This window comes from Salmo salar, unplaced genomic scaffold (genome assembly GCF_905237065.1).
Source record: "Salmo salar unplaced genomic scaffold, Ssal_v3.1, whole genome shotgun sequence".
Lineage (NCBI taxonomy): Eukaryota > Metazoa > Chordata > Actinopteri > Salmoniformes > Salmonidae > Salmo > Salmo salar.
Window position 1 is genome coordinate 163,600 of NW_025549285.1, and position 19,137 is coordinate 182,736.

At 51.9% G+C, this 19,137-nt stretch overlaps 1 non-coding gene and 2 pseudogenes across 1 annotated transcript; all 3 read right to left on the bottom strand.

Annotated features, from left to right (window-relative positions):
• Window positions 1-1,368: 1,368 nt before the first annotated feature.
• LOC123736220 (uncharacterized) lies at window positions 1,369-1,477 on the bottom strand (annotated as a pseudogene).
• Window positions 1,478-7,878: 6,401 nt separating this feature from the next.
• Window positions 7,879-7,991, bottom strand: LOC123736219 (U5 spliceosomal RNA). Its single transcript, XR_006766008.1, has one exon. It is a non-coding gene; the product is annotated as a U5 spliceosomal RNA (small nuclear RNA).
• A 680-nt stretch (window positions 7,992-8,671) lies between these two features.
• LOC123736248 (uncharacterized) lies at window positions 8,672-8,849 on the bottom strand (annotated as a pseudogene).
• Window positions 8,850-19,137: the final 10,288 nt, after the last annotated feature.

Genomic DNA, 19,137 nt, shown 5'->3' on the forward strand with positions numbered 1-19,137 from the left:
CTCTTTCCCGGCCCTCGCACGTGGAGTGGGCGTTGGTGAGGATGGTCTCTCCTGCTCCTTCTTCTCTGGGTGCTTTCTTGCTAACCCAGGGTCCCTTCTTTGCAGATGTTCCCCCACAGAGTCTCCTCCTTCCTTTCTGCCTGCCGTCGCCTCGGCATATGACTGCCGGCGGGACGGACAGTCCCCGGCGACAGAGTGCAGCCTACTACCACACCCGTGGCATTCCTTCGGCTCCCTACAGTCCTTTGCCTCATGCTCCCCGATTTGCAAAACCTGCATCTCCCTGTACTGCAGGCAGCTGTAACGATGCCCATACTCCCTACATTTCTTACAGAAAGGGGTTGGCACCGGGTGTAAAGAGCATCCCCTGTCGAAAGAGAAAAGACCGCCGGGGGATGTGGAGCCATCAAACCCTTCCTTATCGGCCTAAGGAGCACCTGGAACTGCGGCGGCCATTCCAGAATCCCAAAAGAGTCCTTCACATATCTTGCCCCTGATGTGGCGTCACAAAACTGGCTCGAGAAATGCCCCTATGGCGATATCCGTTACATGAGGATTGTACATATGTCCATTAATAGTTCTGAAATTGGTCTTAGACAGACATGTTACATTGAAAAAGGACAATGGCTTCTCTCCAGCAGCCGCTTCGGCTCTGTCCATTATAATGTCGCACATACCTTCTGTGAAAGGTCACGTCATATGCTTCCTCATAGCATTTCCCTGCAGACACATAACCTCTGGGATTTGATTCGGGCCCCCATCAAAGCGGTTCTTCCAAAGGAATCTCTTGGCAAGCGTGTATCTTCTTCCCTTCTTCCAAGCGAAGCGGTTGTGTTCTTAAGTCAGTCCTGGGGACCGATCCCTGCGCTACTGTTGTTCGCCATCTCCTCACGGAAACGGAAACCAAGTGAAAAATAACCTTAACTGGCTTTCCTTCTTACTCCCTTCGGCCTTCGACCTTCTGACTCAGCGGGCTTTGGGGCACCTCGGTACCAAGCTTATCTGAGCCAAAGGCCGAAGCAATAACCCCCAAATTGACCCCCTGCACCCGCCCGGGCCCGGGGCCTCGGCGGAACCTCATCGGTTTGGCAAAAGTTGGCTCCTCCTCCCCACCGCTTCCCCTGGTGACAGGCGGGTGTGTTTTTTTAAAAGTCGCTAATGCGTCGTTGGGTCACTAGCTCTTTAATCCTAGTGCGACTATTTGTTCAATGCCCGGCAAATACACCAGTCATCGTCGGGCTTGAACTCAATTACCGGCGACTATTTGAGTGGAAAAAAATACGCCGGTCGGTCAGCGGCTTCAAGTCAAGCGCCTGAGCAAAAAGTCTCGGCGTCATCTCTGTCAATTTCTCTTGAAACAAGATAGCGGGCTCTGCCGGAAAGCAAAGCCCTTCAAAAATACGTTGAACTCGTAAGTGTTCCTCTCCACGGAAGTCTTTAGTAAAGCGAAGCTTGTGCGTGAAGAGAAACCAAGTCGTATGGAAGTCAGAGGTCGGGGCGGGACACACACGGTGCACTCTGGGGCGGGTCCCCGGGTGGTCCCGAACCCACTCTTCCAAGTTTTCGGGGGCTGTGGGTAAAAAGTCAAACAGACAGACAACAGACAGACAACAACAGACAGAAGACAACAGACAACTGGTGAAGTGATTGTATTTTTGGGGGGCTCAAAAACACACACACACACAATCCTGGTGAAGTGATTGTATTTTTGGGGGGCTCAAAAACACACACACACACACACACACACACACACACACACACACACACACACACACACACACACACACACAATCCTGGTGAGTGATTGTATTTTTGGGGGGCTCAAAACACACACACACACACACACACACACACACACACACACACACACACACAAACACAAACAATCCTGGTGAAGTGATTGTATTTTTGGGGGCTCAAAACACACACACACACACACACACACACACACACACACACACACACACACACACCGCAATGATTTATTTTTTTTTTTTTTTTTTAAGTAAAATGGCGGGAAACGGGGACCCCCATGAAGGGGGCTTCGCACTTTTTCAGTTTGGATGATTCTTTTTTCATTCCTTCTCTTCTTCTCTAGCTGTTTTACATAGATTTGGTGTTTTCTTTTTCCTTGACAATGGGAGAAAAGTGTTGCACCATTCCGGGCGTACTGCAATACCGAGTCGTGCGTGAGCGGACGGAACAACCCCATTTCCGACTCCTGTTGAAAATCCATTTAATATGTAGTCCCCGATGGGGGCGTTAATATTAACTGATAAGAGCAGATTTTTTTTTTTTTTTAAAGATTTTTTACTGTTCAAAACCATAAGCATAATAAACAAACCATCAACAATCTAATCATCACTTCCATTAAACTCAAAACAGGCTTTCAAATTTCAAAAAAATGAAACCCAAATTACAAATCAGGGAGCATCTTCCCTCCCCTCAACACCCACATAAACTAGATTCCTAAATCTCTATATTTCCCTATCTCCCCCATACCTATCTTATTCCTTTTCCCTATTCCCTTTACCACAGTCCTAAACCCCCTTCCACCTCTCTCCCGGGCTGCATGCTGCCCCCCTTCCCTCTCCTCCCTCTTCATCCTCCCCTCACATTTTCTTCCTACCCTCCTCACTCTCCCCTCCACTCCCCAATCTCTCCCTATCTTTACCATGTTCTGTCTGGTACCCACAGCCCCGTTTAAAGAGGCTTATGAGAAGCCATAGTAGAAATCTGTCCCTTTCAATCCCCCTCGCTCTCCCTACTCCTCTCTCTACGAGCCCACGACAAAATAAAATCCCCTCTTACCTTACCTAACAACACCCGTGCCCTGCCCCACTACTGCCGGCCAAGGCACAGTCCCAAAAGCATGGCGCCTGTCTCCTCCCCACCACAAATGGTCTTGGGGGTGGGGATCGCGCCAAGCTATGCCGGTACATAATGGAGCACCGGAAACACTTTGGAGGCTCAACCAATTCAGGTCCTTGAGCCTGTTGTCCAACCCGCGCCTGCACTCCCTCCCAACCACTTCCGGGATACCCACCACAGGTGGGACACCTCCTGTCTGACCTCTCGTACAGGTGCTTGTGGTCTCCTCGGGAGCTTCAGCCTCGGGGTGCGCCACGTAACCACTTGGCCGCGGCCCAAGTGCCACGGCAGCTGTTCCGCGAGGACCCGTGTTGGACCTCACCATTCGCTTCTCGCCTGGTATGGAAACACCGCGGGAGGTAACCGGACGGGTGTACTACCGGATGAGCAAGCTCTGTCACAAAAAGAAACAAAAATTGTCCAGCTTGGAGTGTGGTCCCCCCTACCTCCCTCCCCGATGGGGCAAAGCATGCGTGCCCTGGCGACCCACTCGTACCTGCCACCCCACATGAACTGAAACACTAGCCTCACTAGAGGCCTCCTCAAACAAGCCGGCAATGGGTGATGTCGCCAAATATAAAAGAGGCGGCAATACATCCACCTTGGGACCAGGACCTTGCCTACAAGACAACGACCTAGCCCTCCACATCGCTAGCTTCCTCTGTACCACTGCGATGCCCATGTTTCAGTTCAGCGTCGCTGAGCCGAAGGTCTCAAAATGAACCCGAGAATCTTCGGGGCCCGTTACAGAGAGATAACCCCGGGCACATCCGTCCTACCGCGCCATCTTCCGAAAAACTTAGCGGAAGGCTTTGCGTGGTTAAGAACAGTCTCCGGCGCTTCGGGTGGAGTCCCTAATAATGGCGGGGACCTTGTCACGGTCTTGCAAAGCAGCGAGGAAGTGTCGTCGGCGTGCTGCGTCACCTTAGCGCGACCGCCGCTTCCGGGGATTAACAAGCCTTCCACCCCTGTGTCTGCCCTAATGGCAGCCCCGAGGCTCCATGTGCAGTGCGAAGAGGAGAGCCGAGAGCGGGCACCCTGCCTGACCCCTGACGAGAGGTCAAAAGCGTCACCCATGTGACCGTTTCGCTAACCCGGCACCCGCTCCGACATATAAAGTACGGATCCATCCTATGAACTTTTCCCCAAATCCTAATCTACCTAATACTCTGAAAAAAAGATCTATTCACGCGATCAAAGGCTTTCGCCTGATCAGCGCTGCTACCATTAAAGGCAGACCTCTATCTTCTGCCCAAGCGATGGAGTCCCTAGTCAGCTGCAGGTTCCACCTGATAGAGCGGCCCTCTACCCCCGTCTGATCCTCATGAGCGGCGTAGGAAGGGCTGTGCGCAACCGATCCGCTAGGACCTTTGCAAGTATCTTGTAGTCTACACACAGCATGGTCAATGGCCGCCAGTTGCCAAGGTCTTGGCGTCCCCCTTCTTGTGAAGAAGTGACAGCACACCGGCGGTCATTGATCCCCCGAGAACCCGTCTCGAGAATGGCCTTCAAGACTTGAGGACCACGGTCCAGTATCCCCCCAAAACTTGAGGTAAAACTCGCCGGCAGCCCATCCATCCCAGGTACCTTCCCTTTTCCCATCCTCCTGCGCTCTCAACCTCTTCTAGGGAGATCTGACTCATGCTTCTCTAATTCCTCCGCATCGCCGGGACAAGTGTTCTAAAACACATTTCCCTGCTCTCCATCTACTTCCCTCTCCTTAAAGAAACTTAGGAAATGATCAGTTGTTACTCTGACCATCTCCTCCGGCTCTCTCGCTACACTACCATCTTCTTTCCTAACCCCGTACATTACCTTTCTACTCTGTCTATCCCTTACCGACTTAAAGAACATTGTGGAACAAGTCTCGTTATGTTCTAAAAAGCCGCTATGCGCACGCTCCAGGAAAGCTCGGGCCTTCCGCTCCTGCAGCTCCCCTGAGTTGCGCCTTCAGGGCAGTGGATCTCTCCCCGCGGCCGACCCGCGAGGTTGCCTGCCTCGTACTCGAGTTCGAGCAACCTATGGATACGATCCACCTCCCTCCTTTCCTCCCTTTTTCTCCTCTTACAATATCCTATAATAAAGATCCTAATCCTTACCTTCGGCTAAGTCCCACCACTCCAACACCCCTCGCACATGGACCGGGGCCCTCAAGCCCCGAAACACACCAATAAAGGCATTAACAAAGCTTGCTCATCCAGCACCTCCCGATCTAACTTCCAAGCCCCCCCTACCGAAGAGGCAGACTGGAGAACTCACCTGCAGGAGCACCCCGTAGTGATCTGAAAGAACACAGGCAACACCCGACCAGACAACTGACCCAAGGACCTGGATAGAAAAATATAGTCAAGCCTCCGCGCCAACCCCCTGGAGTTGCGCCAAGTGACCGGCCATTTTCGGAGTTAGTGTGCAGGCCACCATCAAGCAGACCATGGCAAGCCATTAGCCCGGTGATGGCGCCTGCACCTGCGTCCCCCCTACCCTAAATCTATATTAAAGTCCCCCCTATCACCAACTGCCTTTTGCTTGACACACAGGGGCGTCAGACAGTCCACCATCTCCCTCCTGTCTGCCGCCACCTGTGATCCGTACACCCCAACTAATCTATACCTACAATCTCTTAATGTGACATCCACCCCAAAACCCTCCCCTGCATAACAACAAAAGTATCCTCCAACCTTTACCTCCCTATTCCCCAAACAAGATCCCTACCCCGAAGAGTGAACCCCCCTATACCCCAAACTGATTCCCCTTTATCCCACTCCCTCTTAAACCTCACAACATCCCCCCATCCCTTAGGTGAACCTCCTGTAAAAACAAAATCAAACCCCACACCCTCTAAATAACTAAACACCGCCCTTCTTTTTATCCTATCCCTCAAACCCCTTACATTTAAACTAACAAAAGTAATTTTATCCATAATGAAAACATTAACAACAACCTACTAATAACAAAAAACAAAACAAAGGCTCACCGTATGCTCCCCGCTCCATCTCCTCCAACAGGAAGTAAAAATGCTCCCCTCATCCGAAATACAATCCTCCTCAGATGAGCCCCACCTGCTTCGCGCACAACTTGGGACACTCTGTCTCCCCCTTCCTCCCTAAGACCCCCAAGTCATCTGCCCATGAAGCCGGGAAAGGGTTGGGGATGGGGTTTCCGGCTTCTCTGAACAGCCTTGCGACCCTCCATCCCCAGGATGCAGAGATAGAGTGGCGGTCGTCATGTCCATTTCCTCTAGGGGGGGGGATGAGTCTGTGAGGACAGGGGGCCACATCAGCGGCACTGTCTTTAACCCCCATCGCACGCTTGCCTGCCCTTCCCCTATGCCTCCCACCTCTTTCTGCACATCACCCTTCCGCTTGTCCTCTTCTTCTTGCCGGCGTAGGTTCCTGCTCCAGTTCCGGGATCACCCTCCCTACTGGCCGATTCCTTCCCATCCTGCCCGAGTTCGGCGGACACACCAGAGTCTGAGGCCCACTCCCCTGCCCTTGACCCCAACACCGGAAGATTTTCCACCATTTCTACCAGGGCCCCAAGCCCCTCCACCCCATCAAGTAATGATCCCATGCTCTCCATTCCTCCACCCGCCTCCTCCACCTCCGGCTTCTGGATAGCGGACCCCTCACCTCTTTCACTGGCGGCCCTGATGTCACCTCTTTCCCGGCCCTTGCACGTGGAGTGGGCGTTGGTGAGATGGTCTCTCCTGCTCCTTCTTCTCTGGGTCTTTCTTGCTAGACCCAGGGTCCCTTCTTTGCAGATGTTCCCCCACAGAGTCTCCTCCTTCCTTTCTGCCTGGTCGCCTCGGCATGTGGCTGCCCGGCCGGGCGGACAGTCCCGAACAGGTGCAGCCTACTACCACACCCGTGGCATTCCTTGGCTCCCTACAGTCCTTTGCCTCATGCTCCCCGATTTGCAAAACCTGCATCTCCCTGTACTGCAGGCAGCTGTGCGTGCCCATACTCCCTACATTTCTTACAGAAAGGGGTTGCGGGTGTAAAGAGCATCCCCTGTCGAACCAGAGAAAAGACCGCCGGGGGATGTAGGAAGCCATCAAACCCTTCCTTATCCGGCCTAAGGAGCACCTGGAACTACGCGGCCATTCCAGAATCCCAAAGGTCCTTCACATATCTTGCCCCTGATGGGCGTCACAAAAGCGGCCCAGAAATGCCCCTATGGCGATATCCGTTACATGAGGATTGTACATATGTACATTAATAGTTCTGAAATTGGTCTTAGACAGACATGTTACATTGAAAAAGGACAATGGCTTCTCTCCAGCAGCCGCTTTGGCTCTGTCTTATAATGTCGCACATACTTCTGTATGAAAGGTCACGTCTATGCTTCCTCCATAGCATTTCCCTGCAGACACATAACTCTGGGACTTTGACTTTCAGGGCCCCCATCAAAGCGGTTCTTCCAAAGGAATCTCTTGGCAAGCGTGTATCTTCTTCCTTCTTCCAGGCGAAGCGGTTGTGTTCTTACGTCAGTCCTGGGGACCGACCCTGCGCTACTGTTGTTCGCCACATCTCCTCACGGAAAAAACGGAAACCAAGTTGAAAAATAGCTTGCTGGCTTTCCTTCTTACTCCCTCGGCCTGCGACTTCTGACTCAGCGGGCTTTGGGGCACCTCGGTGCCAAGCTATCTGAGCCAAAAGGCCGAAGCGATAACCCACAAATTGACCCCTGCACCCGCCGGGCCCGGGGGCCTCGGCAGACCTCATCGGTTTGGCAAAAGTTGGCTCCTCCTCACCCAGCGCTTCCCTGGTGACAGGCGGGTGTGTTTTTTTAAAAGTCGCTAGTCGTTGGGTCACTAGCTCTTTAATCCTGGTGCGACTATTTGTTCCAATGCCCGGCAAATACACCAGTCATCGTCGGGCTTGACTCATATTGCCGGCGACTACTTTGAGTGGAAAAAATACGCCGGTCGGTCAGCCGGCTTCAAGTCAAGCGCTGAGAAAAGTCTCGGCGTCATCTCTGTCAATTTCTCTTGAAACAAGATACCGGGCTCTGCCGGAAAGCAAAGCCCTTCCAAAAATACGTTGAACTCGTAAGTGTTCCTCTCCACGGAAGTCTTTAGTAAAAGGCGAGGCTGTGCGTAATGAGAGAAACCAGAGTCGTATGGAAGTCAGAGCGGGGCCGAGACACACACGGTGCACTCTGGGCCGGGTCCCCGGGTGGTCCCCGAACCCACTCTTCCAAGTTTTCGAGGGCTGTGGGTAAAAAGTCAGACAGACAGACAACAGACAGACAACAACAACAGACAGACAGACAGACAATCCGATTGTATTTTTGGGGGCCAAAACACACACACACAACCTGTGAAGTGATGTATTTTTGGGGGGCAAAAAACACACACACACACACACACACACACACACACACACACACACACACACACACACACACACACACACACACACACACACACAATCCTGGTGAAGTGATTGTATTTTTAGGGGGGCTCAAAAACACACACACACACACACACACACACACACACACACACACACACACACACACACACAAACAATCCTGGTGAGTGGTTGTATTTTTGGGGGGCTCAAAAAACACACACACACACACACACACACACACACACACACACACACACACCCTGGCCAATGTATTTTTTTTTTTTTTTTTTTTTTTAAGTAAAATGCGGGAAAACAGGGGACCCCCATGAAGGGGGCTTCGCACTTGTTTCAGTTTGGATGATTCTTCTTTTTCATTCCTTCTCTTCTTCTGCTAGCTGTTTTACATCGATTTGGTGTATTTCTTTTCCTTGACAATGGGAGAAAAGTGTTGCACCATTCCCGAGAGTGCTGCAATACCGGGTGCGATGCGTGGAAGCGGACGCGAACGCAAGCCCCATTTCCGACTCCCCTGTTCGAAAAATCCATTTAATATGTAGTCCCCGATGGGGGCGTATCAATATTAAACTGATAAGAACAGATTTTTTTTTTTTTTTTAAAGATTTTATTACTGTTCAAAGCCATAACAATAAACAAACCATCAACAATACATAATCATCACTTCCATTAAACTCAAAACAAGGCATTTGAAATTTCAAAAAAGTGAAACCCAAATTACAAATCAGGGAGCATCTTCCTCCCCTCAACCCCCATAAACTAGATTCCTAAATCTCTATATTTCCCTATCTCCCCATACCTATCTTGTTCCTTTCCCTATTCCCTTACCACAGTCCTAACCCTTCCCCTCTCCCGGGCTGCATGCTGCCCCCACTTCCTCTCCTCCCTCTTCATCCTCCCCCTCACGTTTTCTTCCACCCTCCTCACTATTCCCTCCACTCCCCCAATCTCTCCCTGTCTTTACCGTGTTCTGTCTGGCTTCCCACAGCCCCGTTTAAAAGAGGCTTATGAGAAGCGCATAGTAGAAAATCTGTCCCTTTCCGTCCCCTCGCTCTCCCTGCTCCTCTCTCTACCCAGGCCACGACAAAATTAAATCCCTCTTACCTTACCTAACAACACGTCCTGCCCCACACTACTCCGGCAAAGGCACAGTCCCAAAAGCATGGCGCACTATCTCCTCCCCACCCACAAGATGGTCTTTGGGCAGGTGGATCGCGCCAAGCTATGCCGTACATATTGGACTTGCACCGGCAAACACTTATGGAGGCTCAACCAGATTTCAGGTCCTTGGGCTGTTTGTCCCGACCCCCGCGCCTGCTCACTCCCTCCCAGACCACTTCCGGGATACCCACCACCAGGTGCTCGGACACCCTCCCTGTCTGACCTCCTCGTACAGGTGCTTGTGGTCTAAACCTACTCGGGCACTTCGCAACCTCGGGGTGCGCACCGTAACCGCTCGGCGCGTGCCCAAAGTGCCGCCCGGCAGCCGTTCCGGAGACCCGTGTCCGACCACACCATTACGCTTCTGCGCCTGGTATAGAAGAACACCCGCAGGAGGTAACCGGACGGGTGTACTACCGGTGAGCAAGCTCTGTCAACAAAAAAACAAAAGTTGAGTCCAGCTGGGGGGAAGTGTGGTGCCCCCTACTCCCTCCCGGTGGGGCAAACATCGTGCCCTGGCGACCCACTGGATTACCTGCCACCCCACATGACACTGAAACACTAGCACTCACTAGAGGCCTCTCCTCAGCACAAGCCGGCTAATTGGGTAGATGTGCGCCAAATATAAAAAGAGGCGCAATACATCCACCTTGAGGACCAGGACCTTGCCTACAAAAGACAACGACCTAGCCCTCCACGCCGCTAGCTTCCTCTGTACCACTGCGTTGCCCATGTTCCAGTTCACGCGTCGCTGAGGCGGAGGTCTCAAAATGAACCCGAGAATCTTCAGGGCCCGTTACGGAGAGATAACCCCGGGCTCAATCCGTCCTACCCCGCCATCTTCCGAAAAACTTAACAAGAAGACTTTGCGTGTTAACGTCGGCGCTCGGGTGGGGGTCTCAATAATGGCAAGGGACCTTGTCAATACGGGGTCCTTGCAAAGCAGCAAGGAAGTGGCGTTGGCGTACATCGTCACCTTAGCAGCAGAATGACTTCCAGGGATTAACAAGCCTTCCACCCCTTGTCCTAATGGCGGCCCCCAGAGCTCCATGTACAGTACGAAGAGGAGGGGCGGGAGCGGGCACCCCTGCCTGACCCCTGACGAGAGGTCAAAGCGTCACCCATGTGACCGTTTTCGCTAACCCGGCACCCGCTCCGAGCATATATTCGCGGATCCATCCTATGAACTTTTCCCCAAATCCTAATCTACCTAATACTCTCAGAAGAAAAGATCTATTCACGCGATCAAAGGCTTTTCGCTACTGATCCAGCTGCCGCCACCATTAAAAGGCAGACCTCTATCTTCTACCCAAGCGATGGAGTCCCTAATCAACTGCGGGTTTCCACCTGATAGAGCGACCCTCTACCCGCGCCGCGTCCGATCCTCGCCATGGCGCAGCTAGGGAAGGGCTGTTGGCGTAACCGATCCCGCTAGGACCTTCGCAAGTATCTTGTAGTCTACACACAGCATGGTCGGTCAATGGCGCCAGTTGCCGGTCTGTGCGTCCCCTTCTTGTCAAGTGAGCGTTTGACGGTCGGTGATCCCCCGGGAACCCCGATCTCGAGAATGGCCTTCAAGACTTCGGGGACCACCGGTCCGGGTATCCCCCCTAAACTTGAGGTAAAACTCGGCCGGCAGCCCATCCATCCCAGGTACCTTCCCTTTTCATCCTCCCTAAGGGGCTCTCAACCTCTTCTAGGGAGATCTGAGCACTCCGCCGGCCTTCTCTAATGTCCTCCGGCATCGCTTCTTGGGTCTAGTGTTCTAAAAACACATTTCCTCTGCTCTACATCTACTTCCTCTCCCCTTAAAGAAGCTTCGGAAATGATCAGGTATTACTCTGACCATCTCCTCCGGCTCTCTAGCTACACTACCATCTTCTTTCCTAACCCGTACATTACCTTTCTCCTTCTATCCCTTACCGGCTTAAGAACATTTGTGGAACAAGTCACTAGTTATGTTCTAAAAAGCGCTATCGCCTCGCTCCAGGAAAGCTCGAGCCTTCCGCTCCTGCGGCTCCCTGGTTGCTGCCTTCAGGCAGTGGATCTCTCCCAGTCGACCCGACCCGCCGGGGTTGCCTGCCTCGTACTCGAGTGAGAAGCAACCTATGGATATGATCCACCCTCCCTCCTTTCCTCCCTTTTTCTCCTCTTACCATAGCCTATACCAAAAGATCCTAATCCTTACTTCGGCTAAGTCCCACCGCTCCAACACCCCCTCGCACATGGACCGGAGGCCCTCAAACCCCCGAAACACACCAATAAAGGCATTAACAAAGGCTTGCTCGTCCAGCACCTCCCGATCTAACTTCCACGCCTACCGAAGAGGCAGACTGGAGAACTCACCTGCAGGAGCACCCCGTCGTGGTCCTGAAAGAACACAGGCAACACCGACCATGACAACTGACCCAAGGACCTGGATAGAAAAAATGAATCTCAAGCCTCTTTCTCGCAACCCCCTGGAGTTGCGCCAAGTGGGATTCGGCCAACTTTCGGTTAGTGTGCAGGCCACCATCAAGCAGACCATGGCAGAAGCCATTAGCCCGGTGATGGCGCCTGCACTGCTGTCCCCCTACCCCTAAATCTATAAAGTCCCCCCTATCGCCAACTGCCTATTTGTGCCACACAGGCGTCAGACAGTCCACCATCTCCCTCCTGTCTGCCCCACCTGGGGCTCGATATCCCCAACTAATCTATACCTACAATCTCTTCCAGTGTGACATCCACCCCCAAAACCCTCCCCTGCACAACAACAAAAGTATCCTCAGCTTCTTTACACTCCCCTATTCCCAAACAAATCCCTACCCCGAACAGTGAACCCCCTATACCCCAAACTGATTCCCCTTTATCCCACTCCCTCTTAAACCTCACAACATCCCCCCCCATCCCTTAGGTGAACCTCCTGTAAAAACAAAAATCAAACCCCACACCCCCTAAATAACTAAACAACCTCTTTTTATCTATCCTCAAACCCTTATAAACTAGCAAAAGTAATTTTATCCATAATGAAAACACTTACAACAACCTACTAATAACAAAAAACAAAACAAGAGAAGCTCACCCGATGCTCCCCGCTCCACTCCTCCGACAGGGAAGTAAAAATGCTCCCCTCATGGATACAGATCCTCCTCAGTTGAGGCCACCTGTTCGCTCAACTTGGGACACTCTGTCTCCCCTTCCTCTAAGACCCGAAGTCATCTTGCCCATGAAGCCGGGAAAGGGTTGGGGATGGAGGTTTCCGGCTTCTCCGAACAGCCTTGACCCTCCATCCCCAGGATGCAGAGATAGAGTAAGCGGTCGTCATGTCCATTTTCCTCTGGGGGTAAGGGAGGGATGAGTCTGTGAGACAGGGGGCCACATCAGCGGCACTGTCTTTAACCCCCATGTGCACGCCTTGCCTGCCCCTTCCCCTATGCCTCCCACCTCTTGCTGCACATCACCCTTCCCTTCGTCCTCTTCTTCTTGCGGTCGTGGGGTTTCCTGCCGGTTCGGGATCACCCTCCCTACTGCGATTCCTTCCCCACCCTGCCCGAGTTCGAGCGGCGAGATCTGAGGCCCACTCCCTGCCCTTGGCCCCAACTAGAAATTTTCCACCATTTCTACCAGGGCCCCCAAGCCCCTCCACCCCATCAAGTAATGATCCCATGCTCTCCATTCCTCCACCCGCCTCTCTCCACCTCCGGCTTCTGGGTGGCGGACCCCTCACTCTCCTTTCGGGCGCTGATGTCACCCCTTCCCGGCCCTTGCCGTGGTGGCGGGTTTGGTGAGGATCGGTCTCTCCTGCTCCTTCTTCTCTGGGTCTTTCTTGCTGGGCCCAGGGTCCCTTCTTTGCAGATGTTCCCCCCAGAGTCTCCTCGCTTCCTTTCTGCCTGCCGTCGCCTCGGCTGTGCTGACTGCCGGGCGGGCGACACAGGTGCACCTACTACCACACCGTGGCATTCCTTCACTCCCTACAGTCCTCTGCCTCATACTCCCCCGATTTGCAAAACCTGCATCTCCCTGTACTGCAGGCAGCTGTAGCGATGCCCATACTCCCTACACTTCTTACAGAAAGGGGTTGGCGGGTGTAAAGAGCATCCCCCTGTGCAACAAAAAACCGCCGGGGGATGTAGGAAGCTTCATCAAACCCTTCCTTATCCGGCCTAAGGAGCACCTGGAACTGAGTACGGCCATTCCAGAATCCCAGAAGAGTCCTTCACATATCTTGCCCCTGATGTGACGTCACAAAACAGCCCAGAAATGCCCCTATGGCGTTATCCGTTAACATGAGGATTGTACATATAGTACATTAATAGTTCTGAAATTGGTCTGAACAGACGTGTTACATTGAAAAAGGACAATGGCTTCTCTCCAGCATCCGCTTTGGCTCTGTTCGTTATAATGTCTTTTGCTCCTACCTTCTGGGAAAGTACGTCATATGCTCCCTCCATAGCCTTTCCCTGCCGACTCATAACCTCTGGGACTTTGGCTTTCGGGGCCCCCCCATCAAAGCAGGTTCTTTCATATTGATTGGAATCGCGTGTATACTTCTTCCTTCTTCCAAGCGAAGCGGTTGTGTTCTTAAGTCCAGTCCTGGGGACGGACCTCTGCATGCTGCTGTTGTTGCTCTCCCCATGGCAAAAAACGGAAACCAAGTTGAAAATAACCCCAACTGGCTTTCTCCTTCTTACTCCCTCCGAAACCTTCCGACCTTCTTGACTCGGCGGGCTTTAGGGCACCTCGGTAGCAAGCGTCTGAGCCAAAAGGCCGAGCGATAACCCACAGATCGACGCCTGCCACCGCCCGGCCCCGGGGCCTCCGGCGAACCTCATCGGTTTGGTAAAAGTTGCTCCTCCTTTTAACGCTTCCCTGGTGACAGGCGGTGTGTTTTTTTTTAAAAGTACGCTAATAGTCGTTGGGTCACTAGCTCTTTAATCCTAGTGCGACTATTTGTTCAATGCCCGGCAAATACACCCAGTCATCGTCGGGCTTGAACTCAGTCGCCGACGACTACTTTGAGTGGAAAAAAATACGCCGGTCGGTCCAGCGGCTGCAAGTCTAACGCCTGAGCAAAAAGTCTCGGCGTCATCCCTTGTCAATTTCTCTTGAAACAAGATAGCGGGCTCTGCCAACAAGCCCTTAAAAAATATACGTTGAACTTCGTAAGTGTTCCTCTCCCAAGTCTTTAGTAAGCGGGCTTGTGCGTAGTGAAGAACAAACCAGGAGTCGTATAGAAGTCAGAGTCAGGGCCCGAGACACACACGGTGCACTCCTAGGCCGGGTCCCGGTGTGGTCCCGAACCCACTCTTTGAAGATTTTTGAGAGCTGTGGGTAAAGTCCCAACAGACAGACAGACAGACAGACAGACAGACAGACAGACAGACAGACAGACAGACAATCCTGGTGAAGTGATTGTATTTTTGGGGGGCTCAAAAACACACACACACACAATCCTGGTGAAGTGATTGTAGCCCATTATTTTTTTTTAGTGGGGCTCAAAAACACACACACACACACACACACACACACACACACACACACACACACACACACACACACACACACACACACAAACACAATCCTGGTGAAGTGATTTGTATTTTTGAGGCTCAACACACACACACACACACACACACACACACACACACACACACACACACACACACAAACAATCCTGGTGAAGTGATTGTATTTTTTTAAGGGCTCAAAAACACACACACACACACACACACACACACACACACACACACTCCATTGCAACTCTATTTATTTTTTTTTTTTTTTTTTTAAGTAAAATGGCGAGAGAAAGCTGGGGGGACCCCCCATGAAGGGGGCTCGCACTTGTTTCAGTTTGGATGATTCTTCTTTTTCATTCCTTCTCTTCTTCTGCTAGCTGTTTTACATAGATTTGGTGTGTTTCTTTTTCCTTGACAATGGGAGAAAAGTGTTTGCACCATTCCAGGAGATACTGCAATGAATCCGGGTGGATGAGTGGGGCGGACAGAACAAGCCCCATTTCAGACTCCTGTTGAAAAATCCATTTATATGGCCTTGGTCCCCGTTGAACATCGAATATTAAACTGATAAGAACAGTTTTTTTTTTTTTTTTTTGATTTTATTACTGTTCAAAACCATAAGCATAATAAACAAACCATCAACAATCATAATCATCACTTCCATTAAACTCAAAACAAAACGTTTGAAATTTCAAAAAAGTAAACCCAAATTACAAATCACGGGAGCATCTTTCCTCCCCCTCAACACCCCATAAACTAGATTCCTAAATCTCTATATTTCCCTATCTCCCCATACCTATCTTATTCCTTTTCCTATTCCCTTTACCACAGTCCTAAGCCCCTTCCCACCTCTCCCGGGCTGCATGCTGACCCACTTCCTCTCCTCCTCTTCATCACTCTTCTCCACATTTTCTTCCACCCTCCTCACTATCCCTCCACTCCCCAATCTCTCCCTGTCTTTACCATGTTCTGTCTGAGAAGCCCACAGACCCCGTTTAAAGAGAGGCTTATGAGAAGCCATAGTAGAAATCTGTCCCTTTCCGTCCCTCGCTCTCCCTACTCCTCTCTCTACCGGAGCCACGACAAAATAAAATCCCCTCTTACCTTACCTAACAACACCACGTGACCTAGCCCCATACTCCAGCAAAGGCACAGTCCCAAGGCATAGGCCTGTCTCCTCCCCACCACAGATGGTCTTGGGCAGGTGAAATTCGGCGCTCTAAGCTATGCCGATTACATAATGGAGCAACACCGGCAAACACTTATGGAGGCTCAATTCAGGTCCTTGAGCCTGTTGTACAGACCCCGTGCCTGCACTCCCTCCCCAGACCACTTCGGGATGCCACCACAGGTGTCGGACACCCTCCTGTCTGACCTCCTCGGCACAGGTGCTTATGGTCTAAACCTACTCGGGCAACTTCAGCCTCGGGAGTGCGCACGTAACCACTTGGCCGCGTGCCCAAAGTGCCACGGCAGCTGTTCCGCCCGAGGACCCGTGTTGAAAGCCACACCATTACGCTTCTCGCCTGGTATGAAGAACACCCCGCGGTAACGGACGGGTGTACTACGGATGGAAACAAGCTCTGTCAACAAAAAGAAACAAAAATTGAGTCCAGCTTGAGGAAGTGTGGTGGCCCCTACCTCCCTCCCGATGGGGCAAAGCATGCGTGCCCTGGCGACCCCACTCGTACCTGCCACCCCCGCCCAGACTGGAAACACTAGCCTCACTTGAGGCCTCCTCAGACTATAAGCCAACCAATGATTGGGTAGATGTAGCCAAATATAAAAGAGGCGGCAATACATCCACCTTGAGGACCAGGACCTTGCCTACGAAAACATGACCTAGCCCTCCCACCGCGCTAGCTTCACTCTGTGCCACTGCGGTGCCCATGTTTCAGTTCAGCGTCGCTGGCCGGAGGAGTCTCAAAATGAACCCGAGAATCTTCAGGCCCCGTTACAGAGAGATAAACCCGGGCACATCCGTCCTACCCGCCATCTTCGCTTGAGCTTTGCGTGATTGAACCAGCTCGGCTCGGGCAAGTCCCCAATAATGGCAAGGGACCTTGTCAGGCACGAGTCCTTGCAAAGCAGCAAGGAGAATGTCGTCAGCGTGCTGCGTCACCTTAACGCGCAGACCGCCACTTCCCGGGGATAACAAGCCTTCCACCCCTGTGTCTGCCTAATGGCGGCCCCCAGAAGCTCCATGTGCAGTACGAAGAGGAGGCAGAGGCGGGCATCCTGCCTGACCCCTGAAGCGAGAGAGGTCAAAAAAAGCGTCACCCATGTGACGTTCGCTAACCCGGCACCCGCTCCGACATATAGAAATGCGGATCCATCCTATGAACTTTTCCCAAAATCCTAATCTACCTAATACTCTGAAAAGAGAAAAGATCTATTCGCGATCAAGGCTTTCGCCTGAAGTCAGGCGCTGCTACCATTAAAGGCAGACCTCTATCTTTTGCCCAAGCGTGGAGTCCCTAATCAACTGCAGGTTCCACCTGATAAAGTGACCCTCACCCGCCGTCTGATCCTCATGAACAGCGTGGGAAGGGCTGTGCGCCAACCCGTCCCGTAGGACCTTTGCAAGTATCTTGTAGTCTACACACAGCATGGTCAATGGCGCCCAGTTGCCAAGGTCTGTGGCGTCCCCCTTCTTGTGAAGAAGTGACAGCACGACGGTCATTGATCCCCCCCGGGAGAACCCCGTCTCGAGAATGGCCTTCAGACTTTGGACCACGGTCAGTATCCCCCAAACGAGGTAAAACTCGGCGGCAGCCCATCCATCCCAGGTACCTTCCCTTTTCCCATCCTCCTAGGCGCTCTCAACCTCTTCTTGGGAGATCTGAGCCTCCATAACCTCTGGCCTCGGCATTCGCGGAAACAAGTGTTCTTAAAACACATTCCCTGCTCTACATCTACTTCCCTCTCATAAGAAACCGGAAATGATCAGTTGTTATAAGCCATCTCCTCCGGCTCTCTAGCTACACTACCATCTTCTTTCCCTAACCCCGTACATTACCTTTTCTCTGTCTATCCCTTACCGACTTAAAGAACATTTGTGGAACAAGTCTCGTTATGTTCTAAAGCCGCTATCATGCGCTCCAGGGAAGCTCGAGCCTTCCGCTCTGCAGCTTCCTAGGTTGCGCCTTCAGGGCAGTGGATCTCTCCCAGTCGGCCGACCCGCGAGGTTGCCTGCCTCGTGCTCGAGTTCGAGCAACCTATGGATATGATCCACCTCCTCCTTTCCTCCACTGCTCCTCTTACAATATCTATAATAAAGATCCTAAATCCTTACCTTGACTAAGTCCCACCACTCCAACACCCCTCGCACATGGACCGAGCCCTCAAACCCCAGAAACACACCAATAAAGGCATTAACAAAGGCTTGCTCATCCAGCACCTCCCGATCAACACAGCCACCCCCTACCGAAGAGGCAGACTGGAGAACTCACCTGCAGGAGCACCCGTCGTGATCTGAAAAGAACACGAGCAACAGCCCGACCGGGCAACTGACCCAGGACCTGGATAGGAAAATATAGTCAAGCCTCCGGCGCAACCCCTGGAGTTGCGCCAAAGTGAACCGGCCATTTTCGGAGTAGTGTGCAGGCCACCATCAACCAGACTATGGCGAAGCCATTAGCCGGTGATCGCGCCTGCACCTCTGTACCCCTACCCTAAATCTATATTAAAAAAGTCCCCCTATATCACCAACTGCCTATTTGTGACACACAGGGCGTCAGACAGTCCACCATCTCCCTCCTGTCTGCCGCCACCTGTGGTCAAATACACTAACTAATCTATACCTACAATCTCTTTAATGTGACATCCACACCCCAAACCCTCCCCTGCATAACAACAAAAGTATCCTCAGCCTTTACCTCCTGTTCTAAACAAGATCCCTACCCCGAAGAGTGAACCCCCTATACCCCCAAACTGGTTCCCCTTTGTCCCACTCCCTCTTAAACCTCACAACATCCCCCATTCCTTAGGTGAACCTCCTGTAAAAAACAAAATCAAACCCCACACCCTCTAAATAACTAAGCTTTGCTTCTTTTTATCCTATCCTCAAACCCCTTACATTTAAACTAACAAAGTAATTTTATCCTATAATGAAAACGTAACAACAACCTACTAACAAAAAAACCAAACAAAGAAGCTCACCCGATGCTCCCCGCTCCATCTCCTCCGACAGAAGTAAAAATGCTCCCCTCATCCGAAGGATACAGATCCTCCTCGGA